This window comes from Oryx dammah, unplaced genomic scaffold, assembly GCF_014754425.2.
Source record: "Oryx dammah isolate SB20612 unplaced genomic scaffold, SCBI_Odam_1.1 HiC_scaffold_2, whole genome shotgun sequence".
In the NCBI taxonomy this organism is placed as follows: domain Eukaryota; kingdom Metazoa; phylum Chordata; class Mammalia; order Artiodactyla; family Bovidae; genus Oryx; species Oryx dammah.
In genome coordinates, this window is record NW_024070186.1 from 51,046,710 (window position 1) to 51,069,178 (window position 22,469).

At 39.6% G+C, this 22,469-nt stretch overlaps 1 pseudogene; it reads left to right on the forward strand.

Annotated features, from left to right (window-relative positions):
- The first annotated feature begins 11,499 nt into the window (after window positions 1-11,499).
- On the forward strand, window positions 11,500-12,263 carry LOC120869025 (annotated as a pseudogene).
- The last annotated feature ends 10,206 nt before the right edge of the window (window positions 12,264-22,469 follow it).

A 22,469-nucleotide genomic window follows, 5' to 3' on the forward strand; every position in this document is an offset into this window, starting at 1 on the left:
TCACATCATCATGATTATCTGGGTCGTGAAGATCTTTTTTGTACAGTTCTTCCATGTATTCTTGCCACCTCTTCTTAATATCTTCTGCTTCTCTTAGGTCCCTACCATTTCTGTCCTTTATTGAGCCCATCTTTGCATGAAATGTTCCCTTGGTATCTCTAATTTTCTTGAAGAGATCTCTAGTCTTTCCCATTCTATTGTTTTCCTCTATTTCTTTGCATTGATCACTGTGGAAGTCTTTCTTATCTCTTCTTGCTATTCTTTGGAACTCTGCATTCAGATGCTTATATCTTTCCTTTTCTCCTTTGCTTTTCACTTCTCTTCTTTTCACACCTATTTGTAAGGCCTCCACAGTCATTTTGCTTTTTTGTATTTCTTTCCCATGGGGATGGTCTTGTACCCCGTCTCCTGTACAATGTCACGAACCTCCGTCCATAGTTCATTAGGCACTCTGTCTATCAGATCTAGTCCCTTAAATCTATTTCTCACTTCCACTGTATACCTGAATGGTCTAGTAGTTTTCCCTACTTTCTTCAATTTAAGTCTGAATTTGGCAATAAGGAGTTCATGATCTGAGCCACAGTCAGCTCCAGTCTTGGTTTTGCTGACTGTATAGAGCTCCTCCATCTTTGGCTGCAAAGAATATAATCAATCTGATTTTGGTGTTGGCCATCTGGTGATGTCCATGTGTAGAGTCTTCTCTTGTGTTGTTTGAAGAAGGTGTTTGCTATGACCAGTGCATTCTCTTGGCAAAACTCTTATTAGTCTTTGCCCTGCTTCATTCCGTATTCCAAGGCCAAATTTGCCTCTTACTCCAGGTGTTTCTTGACTTCCTACTTTTGCATTCCAGTCCCTTATAATGAAAAGGACATTTTTTTTGAGTGTTAGTTCTAAAAGGATAGATATAGATATAGACATAGACATATCTGGGGCTTCTCTGATGGCTCAGCAGTAAAGAATCTGCCTGCAATGCAGAAGCCCCCAGAGACAAGGGTTCCATCCTTGGGTCAGGAAGATCCCCTGGAGAAGGGCATGGCAACCCACTCCAGTATTCTTGCCTGGGGAATCCCATGGACAGAGGAGCCTGGTGGGCTACAGTCCATAGGGTCATATAGAGTTGAACATGACTGAAGCGAACTAGCAGGCAGGTAGGCATAGACATATCTCTATATCTATATGTTTATATATCTCTATATATATCTATATATCTGTGTCTATGTCTATATCTATATCTATCTATAAGAATTGGTTCACACAGTGATGGAGACTGAGAAGTCCCATAATCTGTTGTCTGTAACCTGGAAACCCAGGAAAGCCAGTGGTGTAATTAAGTAAAAATTCAAAGGAAGTTCTGAGAACCAGGGAAGCTGATGGTGTAAATCCCAGTCTGAGGACCAGAGAAGATGAGATGAGGTGTCCCAGCTCAAGCAGTGAGGTAGGGAAACAATGGGCACATTTTTCTTTCTTCCACATTTTGTTCTATTCAGACCTTCAGTGGACTGGATGATGCCCACCTATGTTGAGGAGAGCAATCTACTCTACTGAGTCCACTGATTCAAATGCTTATCTCATCTGGAAATACCTTCAAAGACACATCTAGAAATAATGTTTAATCTGGGCACCTGTGGCCAGTTAATTGATGTAAGATTAACCATCACATTGAGGAAAATGCTCTGCCTGCATGCACTGGCACACCATCCATGAAGGGGCCCTGCTGGACATGGCTGAGCCCTTACTGTTCAAATTCCCTCTAGGTTGAATTGATCCAAATGTTAGTTAATGATATGCAGCCTTAAAACTGCAGGTTGTGCGAACTGCTCTTGAGTAAAGCTGCATGGCCCATGTTTTAAATATATTTTATATAGCCCAGAACATGTTTTTATTTTTCTAGGTACACATCCAGTCATTTTGAATTGAATGGATTTTGAACTTGAGACACCACAAATACAAGTGAAGTGAAGTCTCTCAGTCGTGTCCAACTTTTTGTGACCCCATGGACTGTAGCCTACCAGGCTCCTCTGTCCATGGGATTTTCCAGACAAGAATACTGGAGTGGGCTGCCATTTCCTTCTGCAGGGGATCTTCCTGACCCAGGGATCAAACCCAGATCTCCTGCAATGCTGGCAAATACAAAGAGGAAAACAATTAAAATTTTACCCAGATTGATTGTGTTTATTGAATACAAACTGCATTGGTTTTCTCACTTGAAATCCCAGATATTCTTTGTGTAGGTTGTCCTCTAGTTTGGGTATCCAGTCCATGACTGTAGATTCAGTCCTACACAGTCACCTGCTTCTCCTTCAGGAGAGGGAACATCCTGACTCCAGAAAGTGCTCCTGTAACATCCTGTACATATTTCAATCACTAAATTTAATTAATTCCATTGTCATCATTATGTCTGTCTACCCTACTGGATGGTGGGCTCTTCAAGTCATTTTTATATCATCTATCTTTTATCCACTCAGCAAGCATGGTGTCTGAGGCATTTTAAGTCTTCCACAAATATTTATTAAGTGGATTTGCTTATTGAAGGAAGAACTCATGTACTTTATTTGATTATGTGATTGGAGTTTTGCATCATTTTCTGGTTTTCTTTTCCTTTGCATGCCAGAAAGCTTCAAGCCAGACTTTATGCTCTGGGATAATAATTATTCCGATTCTAAAAGACTTTTGACATCTGCTCATTTTTCTTTAAATTAGCCTGATTACATATTTTTATTATACATACATGCCCAGTTTCTTCAGTTGTGTCTGACTCTTTGTGACCCTATGTAGCCTGCCAGGCTCCTTTGTCCATAGGATTCTCCAGACAAGAATACTGGAGTGTGCTGCAATGCCTTCCTCCAAAGGATCTTCCTCACCCAGGGACTGAACCCGTGTCTCCTGCATTGCAGGTGGATTCTTTACCCACTGAGCTATCTGGGAAGCCCACACATATTTTTATTTTATAAGTGATGACAAATGTTTTTTAGAACTACAAATAACATAATTTGTAAATAAAGATATTTGGCAAATTTCAGTTCATATCTGTTTCATGTTTAAGGAAAATTAATTCCTTTTGCTATAGTGAACCTAATCACTGTGATGGTAAAATTAAGAAATTCAAGGAGCAATAGCTATTAGATAAACATGAGAAGGTGGTGTATATTGTGCTTATAAGTAGGAAAGAAAAATGAGGATCATTTAAAAAACTGACTTCTGATCATTTACAGATCATTTAAAGAACTGTATAAATTACAAATACATATATGGGGAGAGTCCCTGAAGTTAACTTTATGCTGATGGATGTTATATATAGTTGGAAGAACCATGTGTTGAAAAAATGTATTTTACCTTTAGTTACTTTATTGTTTTTATTTTTTTATATCTGGGAGAAGAAGAAAAGGATATAGAAAATCCAAAGGATTTCCCAGAAGAAAATGGGTATTATGAAGCTGGTGAGAAAACTATACAGTGGTCCAATTCCAGAAATGCAGATAAAAGATACATGTACTAAGGTCAGACAGCAAACTTGAAAGGTGTACTTCTATCACAATGAGAGAAAAACAGTATTAGATTTAAGATTGGGGCATGGTTGCCTTGACTAGTTACAATAACATAAATCACCAAGAATATTACGTTGTGAAGCTAGGATAGTCTTTGTCAAATTACTTTTGGCTTTGTTATAGCCAAGGCTATGGTTTTTACAGTGGTCATGTATGGATGTGAGGGTTGGACTGTGAAGAAAGCTGAGCACCGAAGAATTGATGCTTTTGAACTGTGGTATTGGAGGAGACTCTTGAGAGTCCCTTGGACTGCAAGGAGATCCAACCAGTCCATTCTAAAGGAGATCAGTCCTGGGTGTTCTTTGGAAGGACTGATGCTAAACCTGAAACTCCAGTACTTTGGCCACCTCATGCGAAGAGTTGACTCATCGGAAAAGACCCTGATGCTGGGAGGGATTGAGGGCAGGAGGAGAAGGGGATGACAGAGGATAAGATGGCTGGATGGCCTCACCGACTTGATGGACATGAGTTTAGGTAAACTCTGGGAGGTGGTGATGGACAGGGAGGCCTGGCGTGCTGCAGTTCATGGGGTCACCAAGAGTTGGACATGACTGAGCGACTGAACTAAACTGAACTGAACTGAAAGGCCTAGGGCCAGAATGAAATGAGAAAACTGGAAACAATAGAAGAGAAAAGAAAAATCAAAATACTTGATGACAAGCCAGAGTTTTATTTATTAAAGTTTTACTTTGGAGAATTTGACAGAGTAAAGAAGTCCAGCATTTTCTTGAGCTGGAAACAGACCATTGGTCTTACTTCTAAAGCAAACAGCACTTTCTAAATGAGAACAAATAAATGAAGACTCAACAAAAAAGCAGTCATCTCACCACGAAGTGCATCAATATTTGCTCTTTATGATGACCAGAAATACCTGGTTTTGTTTTTTAAACCTGATGCTATAAAATTTTAGAAATTCTTACTAAAGGTTAACGGTACATAGTTTAACATTAGTAAAAAATTGAAAAGAACTTTCCAACAGTAATAGAAGTTGCTCTTAAAAATAAACTCCAGCTTTAGAATAAAAAGTGTCCTCATTTAAAATGGTTTGGTTTGTCAAAGTTGATGGAAACATCTAGACATTGGGAGGTCGGAAAGGAATGTGCCTTTGGGAAATGCTGGGATCTGCAGTGGATCCAGGGGTGGCTGAGCTTGGCCTTCAGTGAGAGCTCTCATTCTTGGAAGTTTCTCTCAGAGGGGACGAAACATGTAGCCTTCATTATATGTGAAACTTCCTACATTCATTATTAATATTTGATCAGGATATTTCACATGCAAACCCACATTTCTCTGGAAAAATCTGATAGCATACCACCATGGTAGCCATCACTGAGTAGAACTGAATAGTGGCTGCTCATCTGGGACGGAGCTAGCTCCCCATTGTCCATTTCCCTCTCACCCCTTTATTTCCTCCAGACATTGAGGCTGAATGTCAGCTGTCATCCATCCATCCCTGTGATGGTTGGATCTCTGATGGTAGAATTAATAGAATATTAAAATATGTCCTGTGACCTCATCTGTATCAAAAGAATGTGGCAAACCAAGATGCCATATGATCCAGGAACAATGGTAGAAAGCATATTTCCTTTTAGAAGTGAAAATATCCTAGGGATTCATAGGTATGTAATATAGACCTGTACAAAAATCACCTTCCTGTTTTGCTCACTTACTTACTCATAGACTTTGGGTTTAAGATGCCCAGTTTAACTTTTGTACCTGTGATCTTATCTTGGGGCACAGATTACCCCTGAGACTGTTTATTATTCCAAGAGGCATTCCTCTTTTCTTTCTTTTCAGTGAGAGTCTGGAGTTTGTTATGGTGGCAAAGTGCATATATCTAGGCCCATGCCAAAAATTTTAATCACATTCCTGTATTTCTCAGCTTCCCTTGTTTCTAGCCATGTAATCTAGTTTTGACCAATGAGATGTAGGTAGAGGATGCTGATGAGCCAGGGACTATTTTATTTCCCTATAAAAGATGACAGGCACAGTTGGCTTGGCCCTTGACCATTCCCCCTTTCTTCTTTCTTTGAAATCAACAAGTTTTCTGGATATGCAAAAGCTACCTTGTACCCATGGGGAGATAGCCATGGGGGCAAAAGCCAATCTGTGAAGGATATTGAACAAAATATAGCAGGAGTTTTGACTTTTTGGTGTAGCTGAGTAGCTAACCTAGTTTTGGTTATATGAGAAAAATAAATTCTTCATTGTTCAGTTTATGGTTGTTCATCTTTTCTGTTACTTGCAGACAAAGGTGTTCCTGGTTGATACGGTCTTTATCCCACCTCTCCACTCATATGCACAATGCTTCCCACCATTCCTCTACATCCCACACTTGTCAGATTATATTAACACCCCAACTCAGTTCCTGATGGACAATATTTGTAAGGTAAATGGAGCAAGGTCTTATTTATCTACAAAATGAATAAGACAAATTCCATGTCTTTAAGTAGCTTGTTATCTATAAAGGAAAATTAGGTAAAGGCATACATAATTGCAACACAAAGTAGAATAGGGCAGTATTATGGAAGAAGCACAGGTTGTCATGGAGCAATCAGAGGGAAGTGACACAAGTGCATATTTTGGTTCACAGCCTCCTTGGGAGTTTCCTGGGTGTAATCTAAAATTGGCTCCCACACACAGAGGGTAGGGAGAGACTCAGGGAAGAGGCAGATCACTCCAGTTTGATAGGTGACAAGTTTAATAAGGAAGGGAATAAATCTACATTGCTTGTCTTGGGTGGCCATAAGATGAGTAGATTTTCCCACTTACCCACCAGGATCTTAAATTTGAGGATAGCTTTCTCATTATTAGAGAACTTTTGGTGTTTAGTAAAGATAGGCCTTGCTGGCTATCACTGAAGCCTTGCTGGGTGAATTTAGTAAGGGCTCCTATGTGTGTTGGCAACCCACTCCAGTACTCTTGCCTGGAAAATCCCATGGATGGAGGAGCCTGGTAGGCTGCAGTCAATGGAGTCACAAAGAGTTGGACGTGACTGAGTGACCTCACTTTCACTTTTCACTTTCATGCATTAGAGAAGGAAATGGCAACCTACTCCAGTGTTCTTGCCTGGCGAATCCCAGGGATGGCGAAGCCTTGTGGGTTGCCGTCTATGAGGTCACACAGAGTCGGACATGACTGAAGTGACTTAGCAGCAGCAGCAGCAGCCTATGTGTGTACCAGTGGGAAACAGAACATGATTGTACCAGTGGAAATCAGAACATGCCCACCTAGCCCTGAAGAGACAAGAGTTGACAGCTTTAGGAAGCTGGCCTGCTTGTGCACACCATACACACCACCTGGGTAGGCAGCACTCTTAGGCATGAAGAGGTGGACTGAGAATGAGATACACTAGATCAGGACCCCCACTTTCTCCCCTCTGTCAATACTATGTGTTCAAATCCAGGTGCCATGTGTTTCAGTAGGTCCAGCTTGCAGCAGGACAATGGGATCCCAGAGGAGATTGAATAATTCCCTTTCACCCAGGGGTGCAAAGTCTCTGATCCAGGTGAGATGTCCCACTGCAAATTCCAGGAGATAATTCCCAGGAGTGATGGGGCTTGGTGTTCTCAGCAGCATAACAGGTTGATCCATGGTGAGACCCTGGGCAATGTTTTTTTTTCTGCCATTTCCATAACTTTACAGTACTGGGTGCCTTGGCAGGGATCCCTAAGCAGGCATATAGGGCAACAGGTCCTACTGTTAGATTATTCAAATGTCTCAAAGCCTGAGAGAGTATTTTAGTTCACCCTGCCAAGGTGATTTTATTTGATAGTAATTTAATGTATTGTCTTCATATTCCATTTTTGGTTTCTACCAGCCCTATTGTCTTGCATATTGTAGAGGAGATAGAACCTCTATTTAATATCATGTTCTTTCACCTAGTCTTACACAGATGCCCTTTGAAATGTGACGCTGAGATCACTGCCTGTTTTAGGAGGGTGTCCATACATGGTCCTCAGCTTCTCTAATCCCCTAACAGTAGTAGCCTGGTTTGCATAGCTTAGGTTAAACCACACACAGTGTCCACACAAACCAAGACATGTTTTGAGCCCTCACTTGTAGGGAGGGGGCCAATATATTCAATTTGCCAATCCCTCCCCAGTTGAGAACTGTGGTAGTTGGGCCCGATCATTTGTAATGTTGCCTCGGGCATTGTTTAGAGCACACAGGACATGCTGTTACTGCATTAACCAAGTCACTGTACTTCAAGGGCAATTTGGCATCCTTGGAAACATGCTGTCCTACCCAAGCACTGTGGTGGCTACCCCTTTTATACACCCAAATCCCCTGTATCTATTAAAGGATCAGCTGCTAGGGCTCATACCTGAGCTGGAGCATCAACTTCTGTATTGCCAGGGGGTGTCCGTGCCTTATGAGCCAGGACGCGGAAAACAGTGAGGACTGCCTCCGGGGCAAAACCAGATGTCTTTCCACACATCCTGACCCACAGGGGCCCACTCATGAATCATCTGTGCTTGCTTTCCATTGTCCAGAGCTGGGACCACAATCAGAGGGGCACTCTCTCCCTCTGTTTTCTCTGTCATGGTGCCTGACCCATACCTTCTGGAGTCATAGACATATCCAACCCAAAGGGTAGCTCTGCTTGGGACATGCCCAGAGCTTTAATTGGTTTCACTGGTATTTTTACCTTCTCATAGCTGGCTTGCTGCTCTGACCCCTGGTCCCACGTGTGCCCTTTCTTTAACACTGGCTGGGTAGGGAAGAAAAGTCCTCTAAAAGCATAAAATCCTTATGAAAGCTGGCATCTCTTTCACATTAGGGATTTTACAGGCTTGCATCTTATCAAACACAGCTTCTGGGACAACACGGGTCTTACCCTACTAAACAACTCCTGTCAAAACTTTATGGTGGTACCTGGGCTGTGACTTTTCTGTGAGTTTACTCCCATCTTCTCTCTTGCAGAGGTTCTAGCAAAGCCTGTAAAGTGTCCTGCAGCAGAGGCAAGTCTTCACATGTTAGTGTGATATTATCATCAAACAAATCAAGACAGTATATCATCAGTGTAATGGGCCATGTTCCTGATGTGGGGGAGGAGGATAACAGGGACAGGTCTTGGCCACCATCACATGACATAGTTTGGGACTGTGCAGGTAACCCTGAGGAAGCACTTGAAAGGGCCATTATTGCTGCTCCTATTTGAAGACAAATTGATCTTAGTTATCAGAAGCCTGTAGTTTTCAAAATCTTTTCCACAAATCTTTTTGAGGATAAGCACTTCTGCAGGTACACTTTTGTCAAAGCATCAGAGTAAAACAATAACTGCCTGAATAATGACAAAAGACAAAAAATGACCAAGTTAAAGGTCTGATTAGAGTTCATTATAATGCATTATAGTGCAATTATCAAAGAATTTGGTTATTTCTCTCACATACATTTTAAAGTTATGACTGATAACATAGTCCTTAGCTCTTTTACAAACAATTTTGGTAATACCCTCTGCAGGTAGGAAAAGATCACACATACACAAACATACATCTATAGACTTACATAAACATACAGACAAAAGCAGAAACTCCATGGCTTTTACCTCAAATCTTTAGCTGTGAGTCAGGTACCCACTCATGTGGCTAGAGCTTTTTATTGATATTTTTGATCTTATGGAGGCTGTGGACTAGATTTTTGGGCAAAGGAACTTCTACAACAGTCTGTATTTTAAAAAGTCTCTTTCCCTGTCTTTTTTTTTTTTTCCAGTCTCTGTGAGCAGTGTTTTGGTTATCTCCCAGGGTGTTTATATTTTAAAGACTTGATAAAGATTTACAACTTCAAAAGACAGAAAAAAAATGTGAGTTTTCTACTAGGGTTTTGAGGTAATTGCTATTTAAAATTTCCCTGTGTAATTGGATAGCATCAAGTGTTTCATCTGCTTCCTCATCAATCACCATAGCATTCTCTTTATTCTCGTCACATTCCCAGGGATTCACCTCTTAGTGTCCTAATCAGGCTTTATCACAAGCACTTGGACCTATTCATGACAACTTGTGTCCTCCTATCTTTGCAAAATGGTATGCTGAGGTCTCAAACTTATTGTCCTACCCTCCCATCTTGTCCGGTGGCCCCAAACCTAAGAGTAATGGACAGTTCCATATCTTTCTCTAACCTCAGCTTTTCTTCCAACTTTTTAACTCAAGCTCTGGCCTCCAATGGGGCTTTGATGTCCAGGGACGAGCCCAGGTCTCCTGCATTGCAGGCAGATTCTTTAAGAATGCAGGAGACCCCAGTTTGATTTCTGGGTCAGGAAGAACCCCTGGAGAAGAGAATGGCAATCCACTCCAGTATTCTTGCCTGGAGAATCCCATGGACAGAGGAGCCTGGTGGGCTACAGTCCATGGACTTGCAAAGAGTCAGACAAGACTGAGCACTTTTAGGCTTCCCTGGTGGCTCCATCAGTAAAGAAATCACCTGCAATGTGGGAGACCTGAGTTCAATCCCTGGATTGGGAAGATCCCCTGGAGAAGGACATGGCAACCCACTCCAGTATTCTTGCCTAGAGAATTCCATGGACAGAGGAGCCTGGTGGGCTACAGTCCATGGGGTCACAAACAGTTGGATATAGAGTCCAGCCCATTGCAGCAGCCCTTCATTTTCCTTCTTTGGTGCAGTGTGCTATGTGCAGTTTCTCAAACCCAAAATGCCAGCTGGCATTTTCCAGGCATCCCCAGACTTATGTGGCATTCCTCCAGCTCTTGGGTCTCGCTTCTCCTCTTGTCTGCTTGGCCATCCTGGGAATAATGTTTTCTTAGAGAAGCCAAACTCAAGTACATCCCACCTTCTTTTGCTGTCTTCTACTGTGTCCTTTGCTTTTACACAATTTATATGTTCCTTTGTTTAGCAATTGTTAATATTTATTGAAGACCTGTAGTATTACTGGCATATTATATATGTCTGTTGGCCATCTGTATGCCTCCCTTGGAAAAATGTCTATTCAGATCCCCTGCTCACTGTTTAATTGGGTTGTTGATATTTTTTGATATTGAGTTGTATGAATTCTTTATATATATTTGGATATCAGCCCCTTATTGTATAGATCACTTGCATATATATCTCTCGTTCGATAGGTTGCCTCGCCACTTTGTTGATGGTTTCCTTTGCTGTGCAAACACTTGTTAGTTTGGTGTAATCACATTTGTTTGTTTTTGCTTTTGTTGCCCTTATCTGAGGAGATATATCCAAATGCTAAAACTAATGTCAAAGAGCTAACTGCCTATGTTTTCTTCTAGAATTTTTGTGGTTTCAGTCTTTCACTTAAGTCTAATTCTTTTTGAGTTTATTTTTGTACATAGTTGAAGAGTGTGTTGTATATTTTCATGTTACTAATTAGCATCATCTTATTTCAGCTGGAAGAACTCCTTTAGTATTTCTTACTGCCATTTCAATAAGGTGGTAAACTCCTATTGGTGGTAAACTCTTTCAGCTTTTGTTTGTCTGGGAAAGTCTTTATGTTCCTTCATTTCTGAAGGATGGCTTTGACAAATACAGTACTTCTGGCTGGCAATTTTTTCTTTCAGTATTTTGAATATATCATCCTACCATCTCCTGGACTTTAAGGTTTATGCCGAGAAAACCACTGATATATAACAAGTTAGGTACATAACATAACTTGTTCTCTTGTACATAACAAGTTATTTTCTCTTACTGCTTTTAGGATTCTCTCTTTATCCTTAACTTTTACCAATTTAATTATAATGTCTCAGGTATGTGTTTCTGGGCTTATCTTATTCAGAACTCTCTGGGATTCCTGGACCTGAATGTCTGTTTCCTTCTCCAGACCAGAGATTTCAGCCAACATTTCTTCAAGTAAGTTTTCTAGTCCTTCCTTGCTCTCTTATTCTGGGATCTCTTTAATGTGAATTTTATTCTATTGATTTTGTCCCAAAGGTCCCTTGAGGTATCTTCACTTTTAAAGTTATTTTTTGCCTCTTTCCCAGCTGGAACCATGGAGGGTGCAGAAGAGAAGAAAAAGAAGGTTCCTGCTCTTCCAGAACCTAAGAAAAAGCGAAGAATTTCGCAGAGCTTAAGATCAAGTGACTGAGAAAGAAGTTTGCCCAAAAGATGCTTCGAAAGGCAAGAAGGAAGCTTATCTATGAAAAAGCTAAGCATTACCACAGGGAATACAGGCAGATGTACAGAACTGAAATTCGAACGGCTAGGATGGCATGAAAAGCCGGCAACTTCTATGTACCCGCGGAACCATAGGATCAGAGGTATCAACGGTGTGAGCCCAAAGGTTCGAAAGGTGCTGCAGCTCCTTTGCCTCCGGCACCTTTGTGAAGCTCAACAAGGCATCAATTAATATGCTGAGAATTGTGGAGCCATACATCGCATGGGGGTACCCAAATCTGAAGTCTGTAAATGAATTCATCTACAAGCGTGGTTATGGCAAAATCAACAAAGAGCGAATTGCCCTGACAGACAATGCATTGATTGCTTGATCTCTTGGGAAATATGGAATCATCTGCATGGAGGATCTGATTCATGAGATCTATGCCATTGGAAAACGTTTCAAAGAAGCAAACGACTTCCTGTGGCCCTTTAGATTGTCTTCTCCACGAGGTGGAATGAAGAAAAAGACCACCCATTTTGTAGAAGGTGGAGATGCTGGCAACAGGGAAGACCAGATCAACAGGCTTATTAGAAGGATGAACTAAGGTATCTACCAGGATTATTTTTGTGTTCTGGTTAATAAACAATTGAAACAAACAAACAAAAAAAGTTATTTTTTCATTTCCCGTCTCTGTCTGGGCGAGTTAAATTGTTTTGTCTTCCAGCTTGCCGATTTATTTTTCTGCCTTGTCCAATCTGATGCTGAACTCCTTTAGGGTATTTTTCAGTTCTGTTATAACTTACATTTGATATTTTCTTGTATTTTCTATCTCTTCATTGAAGTTCTCACTATGTTCATCCATCCTTCTTCTGAGTTCAGTTAGCATCTTTATAACCATTACTTTGAACTCTTTATCAAGGAGATTATCTTCATTTTGTTTAGTTCTTTTTCTGGGGTTTTATTTTGCTCTTGGATTGGAACATATTTTTCTTTCTCCTCATTTTGCATACAGCTCTGTGCTTGTTTCTGTGTATTAGGTAAATCAGCTATCTGATTTGTCTTGAAGGAGTGGCCTTATTTAGGAGTTGTCCTGTGTAGTTTAGAAGTGCAATCCCAATGGTCCACCAGAGCCAGGAGCTCAAGAGATGCTCCTTATGTGGTCTATGTCCCCTTTCCTGTTGTGGTGGGGCCACAGCTGCTGTGGTGTGCTGGTGGGCTGGGCTATTGCCTGCCTTTCCCCAGCTGTGAGGCTGGGCTGAGCTGTAGGGATGGGCAGGACTCTCAGTGGGCATGCCCAATGATGCTAACAGATCAAGGAGAATTCCAAAATGGCACCTTCCAGTGCTGGCATTAGTAAGGTAGCTTGAGTTCACAAAAATGGCTCCCATCAGTGTCTCAGTCCCTGGGGAGTATCCCAACTGGTTCTTGCCTCTCAAGTAGATGTATGAAGATTAGTGAGTCCCCTTCACCTATGGTTCATGTGCTTTTTAGCCTGATGTTTTTCTGCTGGATTTTGGGTTGAGTTAGCCTGCACATGAGCTCTTTGAGAGTGGATTTCTGTTACTTGCAGTTCTATAGTTTTCTTTGGTATATTTACCATTGATTTTCAAAGTCAGGTATTCCCACTTCTGTGTAGGATCGAGGGGCTGATGTAGAACTCTAATCTCTCATTCCTTAGGGAAAAGATCTGTACCTCTGTGATCTCTCTTAATTGTGGATCACTGTGACTGGGATGTGCACTTTTTTTCTTGGTGAGGCCCATATCTCTGCCTCTTCTCTCAAGCTCAGTGTGGTTCTTTTGCCTGTTGTTGTGGAAGCTCTGTTCATCCAGTTATTCTTTATATAGTCATAGGTATGTTGTGTTTGTGGGAGGAAATAAGTCAGGATCTTCCTATGCTACCATCTTATATACATGTTTGTGAGGGATTTTTAAAATGTGTATATTATGTTGGAAATATGGGTATTCAAAAAAGTAGTTTGGATATATTCTAAAATCTAAAAATTTAGATTTCATCAATTCATTAAAATCAGAAAAAATTTAATGGCTTTATTGTTAAAAGAAATGGTCATTCTTTTAAGACTTAGCTGAGACTTAATTTATACATAAATGATTGCTTGCCAAAGTATCAAACATGAATAGCAGTGTAGCAAGAAAATAAATGAGCATGAATAATTATTTACACAGCAAAAGAAACAATCAACAAAGTGAAGAGACAATTTACAGAGTGGAAAAAAATACTGGTAAACCATATATTCAAGAGGATGGTTAACATAAAAAAATATATTAAAAACTCATATACCTCAATAGCAAAACAAACAGTCCAACTCAAAAAATGGGAAAACGATTTGAAGACATTTATTTTCAAAGAAAATATAGGAATGGCCAACAAGTGCATGAAAAGATACTCAATGTTATTAGTCATTGCATGCATGCTAAGTTGCTTTAGTCATGTCCGACTCTGAGACCTCATGGATTGTAACTCGTGGATCACAATAAACTGTGGAAAATTCTGAAAGAGATGGGAATACCAGACCACCTGACCTGCCTCTTGAGAAATCTGTATGCAGGCCAGGAAGCAACAGTTAGAACTGGACATGGATCAACAGACTAGTTCCAAATAGGAAAAGGAGTACGTGAGGGCTGTATATTGTCACCCTGCTTATTTAACTTCTATGTAGAGTATATCATGAGAAATGCTGGACTGGAAGAAACAAGCTGGAATCAAGATTGCCTGGAGAAATATCAATAACCTCAGATATGCAGATGACATCACCCTTATGGCAGAAAGTGAAGAGGAACTAAAAAGCCTCTTGATGAAAGTGAAAGAGGAGAGCGAAAAAGTTGGCTTAAAGCTCAACATTCAGAAAACGAAGATCATGGCATCTGGTCCTATCACTCCATGGGAAATAGATGGGGAAACAGTGGAAACAGTGTCAGACTTTATTTTTTGGGGCTCCAAAATCACTGCAGATGGTGATTGCAGCCATGAAATTAAAAGACACTTACTCCTTGGAAGAAAAGTTATGACCAACCTAAACAGCATATTCAAAAGCAGAGACATTACTTTGCCAACAGAGGTCCGTCTGGTCAAGGCTGTGGTTTTTCCTGTGGTCATGTATGGATGTGAGAGTTGGACTATGAAGAAGGCTGAGCGCTGAAGAATTGATGCTTTTGAACTGTGGTGTTGGAGAAGATTCTTGAGAGTCCCTTGGACTGCAAAGAGATCCAACCAGTCCATTCTGAAGGGGATCAGCCGTGGGATTTCTTTGGAAGGAATGATGCTAGAGCTGAAACTCCAGTACTTTGGCCACCTTATGTGAAGAGTTGACTCATTGGAAAAGACTCTGATGCTGGGAGGGACTGGGGCCAGGAGGAGAAGGGGACGACTGAGGATGAGATGGCTGGATGGCATCACTGACTCAATGGACGCGAGTCTGAGTGAACTCCTGGAGTTGTTGATGGACAGGGAGGCCTGGCGTGCTGGGATTCATGGGGTCGCAAAGAGTCAGACACGACTGAGCGACTGAACTGAACTGAACTGAACTGATGGAATTTTTTGTCCATGGAATTTTCCAAGCAAGAATACTGGAGTAAGTTTCCATTCCCTTCTCCAGGGGACCTTCCCAACCCAGGGGTTGAGCCTATGAATCTTATGTCTCCTGAGCTGTCAGGCAGGTTCTTGACCACTGGCACCACTTGGGAAACCCACTAGCCATAAGGGAAATGCAAATCAAAATTACAATGAGATATTACCTCATGCCTATCAGGATGGCCATCATCGAAAAGAGAAGAGATACCAGATGCTTGTGAGGATCTGAAGAAAAGGGAACCCTTGTGTACTATTGTTGGTGGGATTGTAAACTGTTACAACCATTATGGAAAAATATATGGAGGTTCTTCAAAAAATTAAAAATATAACTACCACATGATCCAACAATTGTGCTTCTAGGAATATATCCAAAGGAAAGAAAAAAGCACTAACTAGAAATGATAACTTCACTCTTATTTTCTTAGCAGCATTATTTATAATATCTAAGACATGGAAGCAGTCTAAGTGCTCATCAATGAATGAGTAGATAAAGAAGTTACAGTACACATGTAATAGAATATTACTAAACCATTAAAAAAAAACACACACAAGAAAATCCTGCTATTTGCAGCAACAAGGATGGACCTTAGGCATTATCCCAAGTGAAACAAGTCAGATAGAGATTGACAAATACTAATATGATTTTAATCATATGTGAAATCTTAAAACAAACTCACAGAAAAACAGATTATATTTATGGTTACCAGAGGTGGTGGGGGGAGTAGGTAGAACTGAAAGAAGGAGGTCAAGAGGTACAAACTTTTGGTATATATATATATATATATAAAGTAAGTACAAAGGATGTAATGTATGACATGATGACTATAGCTAACACTACTGTCTGGTATATATATATGTATGTATATATATAATATGTATGTATATATGAAAATTATTTACATTAAATCCTAAGAATTCTCATTATCAGAAAAAAATTGTTTTGCTTTTTAAAAAACTGTATCTATATATGATTATGGGTCCTACATAAATTTATTATGTTCATTTCACAGTATATGTAAGTCAAACCATTATGCTGTACACCTTAAACATATACACTGTTGTATATTAATTACATCTCAGTAAAACTGGGGAAAATAATTATTTAACCAGCAGTAATAATCTAGACTACCTTATCACAAATTTTGGATGCACAAAGAATAGAAAATATTGTCATAAGATTTTGTAGCATACAAAAATGTTTGATCCTAATTCATCATCATTAATACTCCTGTCTTCTTTAATAGTGACAGAACTAATTTATCTTTTGTCAATTAACTAGGTTTATTTTATTTTTTAATTTTTTCTGGCTGCACTGCCACATTGCCAAATCTTAATTCCCAGACCAGGGACTGAACCCAGGCCCTCGGGAGTGGGAGCATGGAGTCCTACCACTGGACTGCCAAGAAATTCCCTCATTAGGTTTATTACATGAGCCATAATACAGGCATATGTGCAGGATAGGGTTTGAATGCCAACATTTGTCATAGACTACTTTGAAAAGATATAGGACTTCACTGTTGATTTCATTCACTAGGTGTAACCTTTTCTTTTGAGATGGGTCATGCTACCCTTTTGGTGTTCTTTTCTTCAGGAGGAATGAGTGAGCTGCAAGATCAACAAGGAATGCACTTAACTGCTAAAACAGACAATAGGCAAAGCGAGAAAGCAGAGAAAGCCGTCTCATCCTGGGGGATCCTGGCTCTGGGGGGCTGGGATGGCTCAGGATACACTGGAAGCAGCACCTGTCCCATACAGGCCATGTTTTCTCTAGCACTTTCCTGGAGTACCTTTACCTTTAGTTGAAACTGCTGGTCCTGCACCAGCATTGGCTGCCTCAGTCTTAGCTGGGCCATACTGTTGCCTATGGCTGTAGCTTGTTCATTTTCTCTGCTATATAGCATTCCATTGTTGGAGGCTGCCATAACTTATTTAACTTGATGAATTCTTTTTTAACATCTCTCATTCCTGTAGGCTGCTCTGCCTGCAATGCAGGAGCCATAGGAGATGCAGGTTCAATGCCTGGGTTGGGAAGAGGGCACAGCAACCCACCCCAGCGTTCTTGCCTGGAGAATTCCACAGACAGAAGATCCTGGCAGTTATGGTCTAAGAATCGCAAAGAGTGACTTCAGACATGACTGAAGCAGTTTAGCACTTGTACACTCTAGGCTGCATCTCCACATAGGGTCCAATTAATTTTTTGTTGGATAAATGGATACTAAGTAGACGATGTGAGATAATAAGGGAGAGCTAGTTGGGGTCTTATTGTAGAAAAACCTAAAAATTTAGTAAGAAGTGTGCACTAGTTTCTTGGACAAACAAGCTTTAGGGAGGTGAGGTTAAAACTACAGAGTATGGAGGCAGTCTATTTGGATTTGAAGGCCAATTCTACTTACTAGCATTTACTGGCTATGGAATTTGGGGCAACTTACCTGATATCTCTGTGGCTCAATTTCCTTATCTAAAATGAACGGGTATCACAGAAAGATTATAAAGATTAAATGAGTAAATCTAGTAAATTATAAATTGACTAGACTAGTACCCAACACTTAGTTAGTTCTATAGCAGTAATTGTTTAATAAAATGAGAATCCACTGTAGGTTTTTGAACAGGGAAGTGACATTTTTGGTGTAGGATGAAAGGGTAGTAAAGGGAGGGCCAGTGGTCCAGTTACTATTTAGCTACTGTTTTTGTCAAGAGGCTGATTCTCATTGACCCAAGGTGAACTGACTGTACAGGAAATCCTAAAGAGCAACTCACATGTAGAGAAAAAACTTGAAAATTAGAATGAGAGATGTACATTTCCAAGATTCCATCCTTTGCCTCTATGGACAAATTGTGAATGAGTGGTTTGGAATTATAACCTGTAATTAGAAAACTTTCATCTTTTGTAATTATCAGTTAGCAAACTGTAGTTGCTACAGCAGTGGAATTTCAAACCAGCAGGAGAGTGATTTTTTTCCATTCCACTGAAATGACACAAAGTAAGAAATGCCCTCTTGCCTATGTACATGGCTGGTCTGGTGAGATTTGCAGAAATTTCCACTGGGAGTTTCCTGCAGTGAAGTTGTCTGGGTTGTGCTATCTCACACACAACCTGATATCTATCCAGGTTTTCTCATGGATCAAACTATGGAACAGTGAATATAAAGGTATCTGGGAAGAAACAGATGCTACACTCCAACAGCATAATTTGAAAATAAGAAAAGGAACATTTATGGAGTTAGGAAAAACACCAAGTATAGTGCAGAAGCCTGGACTAGATAACTTGGGAAGACCTGGCCACCCTAGGCTGAAGAGGCAGTGGGAGGGAGGGCTTATCAGAAGCAGAAGAGGGCTAGAGACAGAAGATGTGGGAACTGGTAGAGGAGAAATCCAACTGCTAGCTCCCTGATAAGGAGAGAGCTGTGAGAATGAATACAGGATAAATACCAGACTTTCCTCTTATCCCACCTCCTAATCTCCTGCTAGTGTACCCACTGGCTGCACCTGTCTGGAAGCTGGAAGGCATGGGAGTCCATAGATGCCTTCATAAGGGTCAGCCTTTCAAAGGTGCTGAGCAGGTGGAAAAGATAGGAATGGACCTGAAGAGGCAAGTAACTAATGTCCAGCAGAAACAGAGAAGTGTGGCATGGGCCAGGTAGCCCATTTGGCTACTTCAGAGTCAACCTAATCTCATAAAACAGCTGTAATTAATATTAGTAATAATTGATACAGTAAAAAATGTGGCTTTTATCTACTGGGCATCTCCTATGGGCCAGGCAGTATACTCAGCACATTGCATACTTTATTTTATTTAATCTTCACAATAGTCCCATGACTAGTATCAGTGCTATCTTGGCAGATTAAGAAAACAGATTTAGAGAAATTAGATGACTTGCCCCAAATCCCATAGCTCATAAGAAACATCAGAATTAAAGTTTAGTCTCATGTTTTCTAAAGCGAAGGTCCATGCTTTTTTTTTTTTAGATGAATTTATTTGTATTAAATGGGAACAGTACAGAAATGATAGATTCAAAAGTTCAGTTTTATCTCTGTCCCCCCAAACATGTCCCTCCTCAGGAGTTTTCACTGTTAATGGTAGAGTATGTCTCCTTCCAGACTCTTTTTTTAATATATTTACAAGGTTGCATATTTATAAGCACCTACATAGCTATTTTATTTTACAAAAATAAGATCATTTTGTTTATAATTTGTTCAACTTATTACTCTGGTCTTTTTTTTCCTCTTTGGACCCCTGCCTACCATAGTGACTTGAATTATGTTATTATTCTGTGGCTTAAATAGGTATAGCTACATAATTAGGTATAAAATTCCTTGTGCTTCTAGGTGGTACACAGCTATAAAACCAGAATAAATTAAGAACCAACAAAATTTCAAAATAAAAATTAAACTATTGATGTTAATGTAATTCAGTTTAACGTACTTGAATTAAAATTGCCAATGCGTGTGTGCTAAGTTGCTTCAGTTGTCGCTGACTCTCTGTGACCCTACCGACTATAGCTTGCCAGGCTCCTCTGTCCATGCAATTCTCCAGGTGAAAATACTGGAGTGAGTTGACATGCCCTCCTTTGGGGATCTTCCCCACCAGGGTTTGAACCTGTGTCTCTTATGTCTTCTGCATTGTCAGACAGGTTCTTTACCACTAGCACCACCTGTGAAGCCTATAAATTGTCAATGGTTCAGTTTGATAATAGGAAGGACTATTAACAAAAACATTTTCCATGTATTTCTACAATTACATGTTCTGATAGTGAACTTTTGCAAGCTAATTAGATCAGAGGGCTATGTACATTTTCTTCCTAGATGGTACTAATGATTATATTACTAATCTGGATTAGTCTGTATAGAGTGATACAACTCTTCAACAAATATTTCCCTCCTCAAACTATTGTTAAGCTTTTAGACTGCACAAAATGAGGTAATTTGGCCTATAGTTGACCTTGGTGCCTCATTTCCATTCTAGGTCTGCCTCAATTCTTTCATCATTAGACTGCTTCAGTAGAGTATGTTTTACATACTGTAATTTTCATGATATATAGCAAAATCTCAGTTTATTAAGTTACTTAAGAAATAGAGTTTTAGTCCATGAGAATGTCTTTCAATTTTGAGTATCACTTCAACTTAAAGATTTATCTTTGTAATTGGTTAATGTAAGTACAATATCAGACATAGAATGTTGTCATTTGTATGTTAGGACATGCCAGCTCAAATGCATTCAGTTATGCCTATTAGCACATAGAAGTTAAATGCTATCCCTTCAGATGATCAATTAATAATAACCTGATTATAAACCACAGTTCAAAATTATGAGCACTGGATTAGTATCTGCTTTCGGTACTGAGTGACCCAGATTGGGTCAATCCTGATTGACCCAGAATATACCTGTTATTTTTTTCAAGAGTTTCAATCATATGAGAATAAAGAATTATAATAATCTCAAGGTATTTGTGGATACCATTCCCTCCAACCACTACCCCCTCACTCTAGTATAAGTGAGCATTTCCCAGTTTGAGAATCACTGTGCACTATGTTCCATTATACTTTCCTGCATGGAGTACAAAGGTCATCAAGATTGGAGGCAGTTACCACTCTACTAGTTTGTACTGTGGCTTGAGCCCCCTTTTTCCTGTTTCAAGATATATTCATTCTAAAAGATGACAGGGAAAATCATAATGGTGATCATATTGGTAGGTAATAACCTCAGAAATGTATTATCCTGCTGTGTAACTCATCCAGGAGGCACTAGTGCCAGACATGTGTTTTTGTTTCTAGATCTTTCCTTGCAATTCAATATGAGACTATCTCATTTAAATGTCCCTTTAAAATGGTCCTTGTTTTCGAAGTTCCTGGTAGTTAAGAAAAAGACACAAAAAGTTAATTTACCTTTTTCCCTTCTCTTTCTCCTTTTCTTCCTTTCCCTTTCTCCTCTCCTCCTCCTCTTACTTCTTTTTTCTATAAAACATCCTTTGGGCTATTTTCTTTGGCTTGGAAGTACAAAACAGACACATTCCCAAGTTGATAAAGGTTATTAGAGCAGAGCTATTACTAGACTTGGAGAAGGCAATGGCACCACACTCTTACTAGACTGGGCTCTCCAAGGTTCCCAGGGCTGTGCTATCCATACTAGACATCTGCTGAGGAACATAAATCAATATTATATTAGGAAACAGTCCTCTTTACTGAATTCCAATAATAAATATAGTAGGAATAGGGGAAATACAAGCCACCATTAGGCAAATACCACAGTAATAATTATTGCAGGCAAGATCTACTGATGGGTAAAATCAGTTGTTGAAAGCTATTTCTAAACAGGATATTAGCAAAATCGCAAAACTGTCTCTTCCTAGGGAAAAATGATAACTTGTAACACTAATTTGCAATGAAGAAATCCAAATGGTCAAGGTCAATGTCACTGGTACTGAGACATAACAGTATTTCCTACTCCTTTATATAATATACTGAGAATTACACAAGATCACTTTTGCAGATATCTTGTCAAAAAAAAGTATAAACTTCTCTTTAATCATGAGATAACATCACTTAAACCCAAATTGAGTGATAGTCTACAAAATACCCATCTACTACTGTTTAAAGGTCATAAAAGACAAGGAAAGACTGAGAAATTATCACAGGTTGGAGGCGATTAGGGAGACAGTCAAATGCAACGTTGAATCCTGAATTGATCCTGGAACAGCAAAAGGACATTAAGAGAAATACTGGAGAAATTCAAATAAGATCTATAGTTGTCAATTGTATTGACTGAATATTGGTATATTAATTTCCTGGTTTTGATACTTGTGTTAAGGTTATACAACATGTTAACATCAGAAGACAGTAAGTAAAGGTTATATGGAAACTGTACTACTTTTGAAATTTTTGAATTATTTCAGAATAGAAAGTTTTAAAAATAAAGACAGGACAGAGATTCTGTCTTCTTGAGAAGGGAAGAAACAGTTGAAATCTTTAGGCCTAACTTTAGAGGATCAGGCACGTTGATAAAGTTCTTTAAGAACATCAGTATATTGTAGTTGCATGAGGAATTTTACTGATTTTATTTTGTATCCCCTTTCTCATGCTCCATCAAAATATCTTGCTATTCCTTGGCAAGTGTGATTTAAAAATTGTGTTTTTTTAAATGTTATTTTTAAAAATTCTGAGCATGTAATTTTTTCTGTTGAGAACTCATTTCCAGCTTTGCGGGAAGACAAAATGAGTTTTGATTCTCCCAGTTAGCTATGGTAACCTGCTTTGAAGGACTGTATCTCATCTTTT